This window comes from Phodopus roborovskii, unplaced genomic scaffold (assembly GCF_943737965.1).
Source record: "Phodopus roborovskii unplaced genomic scaffold, PHOROB, whole genome shotgun sequence".
Classification (NCBI taxonomy): Eukaryota; Metazoa; Chordata; class Mammalia; order Rodentia; family Cricetidae; genus Phodopus; species Phodopus roborovskii.
The window spans coordinates 19,097,584-19,107,183 of record NW_026126514.1 but is presented as its reverse complement, the minus strand read 5'-3'; the positions used below and the strand labels follow the sequence as shown (position 1 = coordinate 19,107,183).

The 9,600-nt window shown below is 42.5% G+C and overlaps 1 non-coding gene across 1 annotated transcript; it reads left to right on the top strand.

Annotated features, from left to right (window-relative positions):
• The first annotated feature begins 3,331 nt into the window (after positions 1 to 3,331).
• Positions 3,332 to 3,404, top strand: Trnak-cuu (transfer RNA lysine (anticodon CUU)). The gene has a single exon. It is a non-coding gene; the product is annotated as a tRNA-Lys (tRNA).
• The last annotated feature ends 6,196 nt before the right edge of the window (positions 3,405 to 9,600 follow it).

The window sequence follows — 9,600 nt, the reverse complement described above, 5'->3', positions numbered from 1 at the left end:
TTCGTGGAGTCTTATTAAAGAGAAGAGTACAAGTGTTTCTTTTAGAATGTCTTCAATTCGTGCCAGGAAGATAACAAAACTACATTAGAAAAGGCCAAAGAACCCAACAGTGGTGGTGCCCGCCCTTAATCCCAGCACTCGGGAGGCAGAGGCAGGTGAAGCTTGAGTTTGGAGGCCAGCCTGGTCTACAGAGTTCCAGGACAGCCTGGGTTTCACAGATTCTGCCTCGAAAAAGAAAACAAGAAAAGGCTGAAGAGTCTTGGAAATCCCAAGTGCCAGGCTCATTCTAGGAACTATCAGGTCAATATTGCCTAATTTAAGAATTAAGGGGTAGCCAGGTGGTGCTGGTACACGCCTCTAATCCCAGCACTCAGGAGGCAGAGGCAGGTGGATCTCTGTGAGTTCAAGGCCAGCCTGGTCTGGAGCTCAAATTCCAGACCAGGCTCCAAAGCTACACAGAAACCCTGGAGAGATGGGGGAGGGGGAGAGGACACGAGATGGGGCGGGGAGAGACTTGCAGCCTTGTTGCAATAGTCTCAAGTAGCTGAGGCTGGCCAAAGATGATCTTGAATTTCTGATGCTTTTCGCCACCACCTGCCAAAAGCTGGGATCACAGCCCTGGTCCCTCAAGTTAAGCCTCAGCATTGTTTTTAAAGAAAAGATAAAAAAAGAAAAAAAAAAAATACTCCAACAGTACAGTTTGCTTTCAGTTGTGTCTCGGTCTCCCTAAGTGTAGAAAAAAGTTGTTTGGAATTTAACTTTCACGGTATTAATGTCTTTTTTGTTTATTTTTTGTTTTTTGAGACAAGGTTTCTCTGTGTAACCCTGGCTGTCCTGGAACTTGCATTGTAGACCAGGCTGGCCTCAAACTCACAGAGATCTGCCTGCCTCTGCCTTACAAGTGCTGGGATTAAAGGCATTCGCTGCCACCACCTGGCTTTTTTGTTGTTTGGGGGTTTTGTTTTGCATTAATGTCTTTTTAAAAAGTGTTTGTTTTTATTATTTTTAGTTACATATATGGAGTGGGAGTTTGGTATGCACACAGGAATACAGGTGCCTGCAGAGATCAGAAGAGGGCAGAGGGTGTTACAAGTAGTTGTGAGCCACTCAACTTGGATTCTGGGAACAAAACTCAGTTTCTTTGGTTTAATGTTTTAAATTAGCTCTTTTCTGTGTGATAGATAAATGGAAGGATAAAAGCAGGCAAAATTGGAAAGGTTTGTGTAGTGTAGCTTTGTGGACAATTAGTAATGAAGAATGATTTGAAATAGAGAAATGTGTGAAAGGATTTCAAATGTGTAGGTTTGTTGGATAACTGGATGCAGAAAGTAGGGGGAGAGAGAAAATTCAATTGTTCTTGCTAATGGTTAGGCTTTATTCTTAAACAAATGGTTAAGTAAAACATTTGAATTCATTTGGTGACAGCAACTTACCTAATCTGATTAAAGCATTCTAATTGCAGTTTAGTGTTCTGGCATGGGCCTGTAATCTCAGAATTTGAGAAGTAAGGAAGGTCTCTTGAGTTTCAGGCAAGCCTAGACTATATAACAAAATTTTGTCCAAAAAAGAAAACAAGATGAAAATCAACGATTAAAAAAAAAAAAAAACTAATCAACTAAACCATTCGAGTTGCAGTTCTTTCACGAAGGGTCTTAATTTAGGACACAAAAGACCAATAAAGTGTTTCAAGAAAAGCAAAAAGGTCAGCCTAGTCACTGTAGCCAGAGCACGCCTTAGACCTTACCCCCTGAAAAAAGGAAGTGTTAGTACACACCTTTAATCCAACTTTAATCCCAGCACTCAGGAGGCAGAGGCAGGCTGCAGATCTCTGAGTTTGAGGCCAGCCTGATATACAAAGCAAGTTCCAGGACAATCAGGTTGTTACACAGAGAAACCCTGTCTGGAAAAACAAAAACAAAAACAAAACAAACAAAAAGCTCAAGCTATATTCACAGGAGGATTTATCTTGAAGATAAATTTCAAGTAAGTAGTACTAATTTCAAGTATCTGGTTAAACTTTTACCTCATATACTACTTGCATGCAATGCATGCTATTTGAGTGCCTAGTGCACTGGATGCATCAGTAACTGAGAATCTGGGCCTCTTCCTGCTGACTAGCCTGCTCAGAAGCCTGATTGTTGGTTTACCTAGTATCTTGGAGGAAGGCAATGAACTGAGATCTTAGGTTCTTGAGTATTTGCCTGATTCCTTACAAGACTTAAATGGGTTTGTTTTTACAAGTTATTTCAGATTACTTCTAGAAATAGTACATATGGAATTGGTAACTTTTTTGTTATAAGGTGATGCTGAGTGCCTAACAGTGCTTTGCAAATAGTACTTAATATGATTTTAACAAATCCCAGTAATGATGGGTTTTATAATAACGAATAACTAAATTTTATAAAAATAGTTATGTTTCATATAAATGTCATTATAATTAAAGTTATAATTTTTCTTTTGAGGTAGTTCTCAATGTGCAACTCTGGCTGGCCTGAAATTTACTATGTAGACCATGCTGTTTTTTACGTTCAGTAACTGAAGATTCATGTGTTCTGGTGCCCTCTGCTGGTGGTAAGATGTAAATGCAGACAAAATACCCATATTCATAAAATACATCTTTTGGAAAACTCTAAACCTTTTAAGGCACATTTTAGTTTTTTGAATTAACTCAGGAAAGTTGTCCTATATGTTGTTTATGTGTTTTGTGGATAGAGTAATAGGGATTCTTTGTTAGTTCCAGGTTTATGATATTTCTTTTCTAAAAATTGTTTTGTTTTCTTCCTTTGTTGTTTTAAATTTTTATTGGTTTATGATATGTTGAAAAACAAAATAAAATAAAGACTATTTGTGTATTCCTTAATTTAAGTTTACCTACTTTTGCTTTTGTTTTGTTTTGTTTTTCAACCAGGCTTTAACTTGCAATTCCGAACAACAGGATTGACCAGTCCCACACACGACACATTCGTTACAGAAATGTGCAAAATTCCTTACCCAGAGAAATTCGCCAGTAGCTCAGAATATGTATGCGTTCATAGGCGACTCTCCATCGTCTTGGCTTGTCATAATGAGATGAGGAACATCTTCTCATTTACTTTTAGAATTTAACAACTTCCCTTTTCTATTCCTTTGTTTTTTGATTGTGGCTGTTTTCCCTTTATCATTTTTTCCTCTGTGATAATTTTCTCTTTTACCTTTAGGTTGCGAAAACAGAATCCTTTCCTTTTGGTTTATTGCAATTTATTGGTTGTATTTTCATCAACAGTAATGAAATAGAAAGCAAAAGCAGCAGAACACTTCTCAAAAGGCAGAAAAACAAGGTCAACTTTCATCTGCCCGGCTAGCTCAGTCGGTAGAGCATGGGACTCTTAATCCCAGGGTCGTGGGTTCGAGCCCCACGTTGGGCGGTCTGTTTCTTTTCTTTTTGTCTGAGTGAGCAATTTTTTATTCTCAGATGGTCCTTACAGAACACTGTTAACCAGGGTGGGTCCCTAAACTACCGTAATTAGAATGTTTTCAATATTAATCGTCTCTGCCGCAACAACTTTCTCAAACTGCGCTTGCGCACTCCAAAGCCAAGGTCCACGCCCATGGCTCGGGTTTAAACCCGAGCACAAACTAAAGACATGTTTAAGACTGCTTTTCTGTTTTCATTTAATTGGACTTTGTTATATAAAATAAATAATAAAAAATAGACTGCTTTTTCAGTGTCAGCTTTCACAGCTGCGGGTAGCGGGCAATTTCTTTTTCCCTAGTAAAACTGTGAGCCCTGATTTTGTCTGTTTTTTTCAAAACACAAGAGATCTGGTGTCAAAACAGACGTAGGTTCGGCAGGTCACGGAGAGAACTAACTTCCTGATTTGCAGATGTTCCCCCACTCTATCCCTCTTTCCTCCAGTCAATGTAGGGCTTCTTCGGGGGTGCGGGAGGGAGACTCCCGAACGCTGTCTTCCCCGCGGTCCGATGTGCACCGGCAGCGTGCCTCGTTTCTGGGAATTCGTGGAACCTTCGGCGCTGCCCTCTGAGTCTCACGGGGGAACTGCTGTGAGCATGGCAGCCCGCAGTGTGAGAGAAGCAGAAGTAGCTTCTTCCCTGCCCGCTGACAGCGTGGGCTCCTGTGAAACCACCGCCGACCGGTTCCCCGCAGGCCCCCTCCCTGCTGACGGCCAGCTGGCTCACTCCTAAACCGTCCTTCCCTTCAGCGTCGGAGGATTCTGGTCTCTCTCAAACGGAAAACAACTCTTCCCCGCACTTACAGCGATGCACCTCTGTCTGCCTCCCGAGTGGCTTATGCACGCGTCACCACGCCTGGCTCTCCCGTTTCGTCTCTTAAGCTGTCCACCTCGGCCGGCGCCGGGTGTGGCATACCCTGTAATCCTAGCACAAGAGAGGCGGAGTGAGGCAAAAAGATCGCTTGCTGCAAGTTGGAAGCCGGCCTGGGCTTAGACTCAAGGAAAAAAAAAAAAAAGAAGAAGAAGAAAAACGAAAAAAGTGGGTGGTTGGGGTAAATTGTAATGTTGACCTTATTTCTATGATGGGCACCTGAAAGGAAGGACAACGCTACAACAGATAAACAGGCAATTGGCAAGAAAAGGTGTTTGGTGTCTTGGGTTGGAAAGTGACCAGCCTGCTCTGTGAGAAAGGGGCAGGAACAGTTTAGCTAAAAGCTCCCCTCATTCCTTCCATGCTCTGGGGCTTGGATCTCTCACAACCCTTCCGGTGCTGAGACTACTGGCCTATCCCAGCCAATTTTAGTCAGGGTTTCACATCCTTCTCAAGCTCGCTCCCAGTCAGTCAAACTGCCCATTAAAACGCCTTCCCCTGCACTTCACCAAACCTGAAGTTAATTGCCATGCCTAATCCCTTGGCCTATGAGAAGCATTACTAACTTGATCACTTGATCCTGGCCCCACCTCTCCCCCAACTTCAGCACTGACGTTCTGACACCTCAGCCCTCTTCCGTCTTCTAAGGTGGGAGTGCCCCGTGGATAAATCACTTTCCCTCTTGCTAAGTCCCCGCCTCTAAATTCTAGTAGCAAGTCCCGGGTCTCCTGCTGGAGAACTACTCATCTAGGATGCAGTCACTCAGAGCCTGCAGGTGGGTTCTGTGGAAGAAACTCCTTACATAGTCTTGGGGCTGCTGTTCACAAAATCCATTCTAAACTAGACACTATTTCTGACCAGAGTTTTAAAAGAAACAGCGTATGCCTGCCCACTGACCTTCTCATCTACCCATAATCCCTTGGTGAGCTCAAGCTTATAGCCTTTTGCTTAGCATTCCTCACCTTATATTGGTAGTCCAGTTCTCTTAAATATGAGGGGAAAAATCAAGACAGGGTCTCATTGTGTCACCCTGGCAGGCCTGGAATTCAATGTGTAGATCAATTCCTGAACTCACAGAGACCCTCAGTCTCTGCCACCTGAGCTGCTGGGGATAGAAGGCATACCTAACATGAAATTATTCTTTGAAGTACCATTTCTCTGTATAGCTCAGGCCTGACTTGTGGCAATCCTCATGCCTCAGTCTCCCAACTGCCTGAATTACAACTCCAAATATCAAACTTGGATAGCTGATTAGCCTTAGATTTACTGTGTAACCCAGGCTGGCCTCAAACTCATGGTCCTCCTGCCTCAGCTTCCCTATTGCTGAAATTATACATGTACTACTATACCCAGCTGAAACTTAAACCTGTGATGTCTAAAACCTTGTTTCTCTGACAGTTTTCCTGTTCTTTGTGGTGATACTATTTTTCTAGTTATGTGGGCCCACAACCTTGGCACCATCATTGATAATTCTTTCCAACTCCATAATGAAAGTGCCCTTCAATAAACCAGCAGACCCTCCCCAAACCCCATCACTGATGTAGGCCATGGCCTAGGCAATGGGAGATCCCACAGAGCACTGCAGCTGGCTTGACTCAGAGTGTTAGCACCTGGGCCTTTAATACCCTTTGTGAAGTGTTGTCTTCTGTTTGAAGCATGTCAATCTTCTCTGAGTGCTTCCTAAAAGGTTCAAAGCTGGGAATTACTTTGGCATCTGTCTCTTTGGGGAGCTTCAGATAAGAGGTTCGGTATGTGGAAATTCCCTTGCTAAGATGTAAATTGTATAACACTAAAAAGCCTTTGCAAAGCTACAGTCAGTTCACCAGAAGTTGACTCCCCTTATGGCCCAAAAGGCTAAAAATCATTCTAGAGTGACCCTGTCTCTTCCATGGATCTGTATGAAACTAAACACTGGACACTACAGCCATCTGACTAATCTTGGCTAATAAGACATCAGAAAGCCTGATACAACGTTATCAGTGAGTACTTAAACAATGGAGCTTGGGAGGACACCAAGTGAGTAGTAAGTAGTCTAGGTTCCCTGAGACTACCATGCACCCCTTGGGGAAGCTATGTGAGTCAGACCATGTGGGGAGAAAGAAATCATGAAGGTCACTGAGCATCTACACTTACAAGCAACCCATTATCTTCTACTTCAGAACATCAATTACTCACGCAGTGACTATTCTCAGCTAGATATAGGTAAACAGAACTAAGTTTGTCTGAATTTCTAACGCACAGAACCACAAGGAAATAAAATTCTCATGTTGAACCATGAGGTTTGGACTAGGAGGTGTTGGAGCACACCTTTAATCCCAGCACTCTGGTAGGTACTAAATGTTAAGACTTCAACTTGTCTTTGGGGGACACAATTCAGCCTAAGAGTAGTCAATCCTTAACCTGTCACTTGGAATTTGTTACTTTATAGTAGTTACATAAAGCTCTAGAGCAATCAGATTGTTCTATTATATTTTCAATAATGAAAATTTTGATTTTTAAAAAATGAATACTCCAACTTCAACAAGACAAAAGTCAGTATGAAAACAGAGTGAAGGTTTTTTTTTTTCTTGTTTGTTTTGTTTTGTTTTGGTGCAGAGAAGTGTCAAAGCCTCACCCTAAAACCCAAGTTGGTCTTGAACTCCTGGGTTTAGGCGATCTACCTCTGGAGGATCAGGTGTGTGCCAGCATGTACAAGTGAGTACTTAAATAGTGAATCAGTGTAACTGAGTATTAATAGTATGTCCACTTCTGACAATGCTGAGAACCATTGGAGTTAGTGAATCAGTGTAACTGAGTATTAATAGTATATCCACTTCTGACAATGCTGAGAACTATTGGAGTCAGTGAATCAGTGTACCTGAGTATTAATAGTATATCCACTTCTGACAATGCTGAGAACCATTGGAGTTAGTGAATCAGTGTAACTGAGTATTAATAGTATATCCACTTCTGACAATGCTGAGAACTATTGGAGTTAGTGAATCAGTGTAACTGAGTATTAATAGTATATCCACTTCTGACAATGCTGAGAACCATTGGAGTTAGTGAATCAGTGTAACTGAGTATTAATAGTATATCCACTTCTGACAATGCTGAGAACCATTGGAGTTAGTGAATCAGTGTAACTGAGTATTAATAGTATATCCACTTCTGACAATGCTGAGAACCATTGGAGTTAGTGAATCAGTGTAACTGAGTATTAATAGTATATCCACTTCTGACAATGCTGAGAACCATTGGAGTTAGTGAATCAGTGTAACTGAGTATTAATAGTATATCCACTTCTGACAATGCTGAGAACTATTGGAGTTAGTGAATCAGTGTAACTGAGTATTAATAGTATATCCACTTCTGACAATGCTGAGAACTATTGGAGTTAGTGAATCAGTGTAACTGAGTATTAATAGTATATCCACTTCTGACAATGCTGAGAACTATTGGAGTTAGTGAATCAGTGTAACTGAGTATTAATAGTATATCCACTTCTGACAATACTGAGAACTATTGGAGTCAGTGAATCAGTGTGACTGAGTATTAATAGTATATCCACTTCTGACAATACTGAGAACGCTTGGAGTTAGTGAATCAGTGTAACTGAGAATTAATAGTATATCCACTTCTGACAATGCTTAGAACGCTTGGAGTTAAAGACACAGGAGCCCTGTCCTTTTGGTGCTTGCCCTCCAGAGGATGACAAGGTCACAGTTCGTGTTACAGATGTGCTCGGGGACAGATGTGGCTTTGTGGGGATTGCTGCTGTGGGAGGGTCAACAGACAGACACCCTTTTTAGGACAAAGCAGATTAGGACACTGCGTGGTCAAGCCGAGGCCCCAGTTTCATTACCTGCTCAACGTGAAATTCAGTTTTCTTCACCTAGTCCTTAAATTGTAGTTAGCAAGGTCTCATCTAATGTCACCCTTGGCCTCAGCATTTCAGCTCATTTGCCTTGCATGTTTAGCACAGGATTCAGGTGCTGTAGGGCGTCACTAATCAAGTCCTACCTGCTCTTTAGAAAGCATGACAAAGTTCTCCTACATGGTTTTCTTCTGGGAGCAAAATTAATATCAGTAGCAACAAGCGAGCGATAATTTCTGGGTGACCATTTGTGTGCAAATGTGTTTCTATTAGCCTTTGACCCCTAAAGGGCAAAGGTCACCCACGTCTTACTGCTGTAGTACAGTAGCCAAAAGAATACAGGCACAGAGGTGTGCAGGAGATAGTAAGCGAACCGTAGTCTGTGGCAGCTAGGGAAGGGCCAAACAGTGGCACAGTAGAGAGACAAGTGTTTTAAAGTCAAACAATTGTAAAGAATTCACTTCCTTCTCAAAATTACTTTGTGGGGACAGTGGTTAGCATCCAGGCACACCTGTCCCCTGTGCCTTGGGGACCTGTGTATCCAGGAACACCCGGAGCCCTGGCAGAGTACATCACCCCGTGTGCATGGCAGGCAGTACCGTGGCCTGCTGTGTGGTCCCTTAAGGTGGCAATCTGCCTACTCTTCTCTTCCTGGCCTGCGTCTCTTTCCCTCTCTAGCCCTCTGCACCTGTCACACACACTCTCTCTTCCCATGAGGCTGCCCTGTGCTCCCTTTCTCTCTCCCCTCCCATCCCCTACTAAAACTTCATCTGCATGGTGTATTTGTCCCTCACCCACCATGGGGCTTCCCCACAAGGTTCCTCTCCCACCATTTTCTAACAGAATTTCATACAGACTAGACTGCATTCAAACTTGCTATGTAATCGAGGAAGCCTTGAACTCCGGCTACCACCCCTCCCCCCAACTCAAATCCAATGAGATGCTCCCGTCTCTGCCTCCTTCTTGCTGGGGTTACAGGAGTGCATCACCATGCCAGGTTCTTCTTTTCCTACTCTTACTTCAGGAAACCATCTCCTTCAACTGTTTTTCAAGATAGGGTTTCTCTGTAAGGCTTTGGAGCCTGTCCTGAACTCAACTTTGTAGACCAGGCTGGCCTAGAACTCAGAGATCACCTGCTTCTGCCTCCTGAGTACTGCAATTAAAAAAATTAGACAATACTGAGCAGTTTTTTTGTTTTTGTTTTTTGATAGAGGGTTTCTCTGTATAGCTTTAGCTGTCCTGGAACTCACTCTGTAGAACAGGCTAGAACGCCCCACTGCCCCAAAAAGTTAAACAACGAATTACGAATCTGTTAAAAAACAAAAAACAACCTTGTGCTAAAATAGAAAACACAACAGTATCATACTATTAGTAATAAAAACCCAGGAGCCAGGTATTGGGGTAAAAACCTGATAAACCCCAAG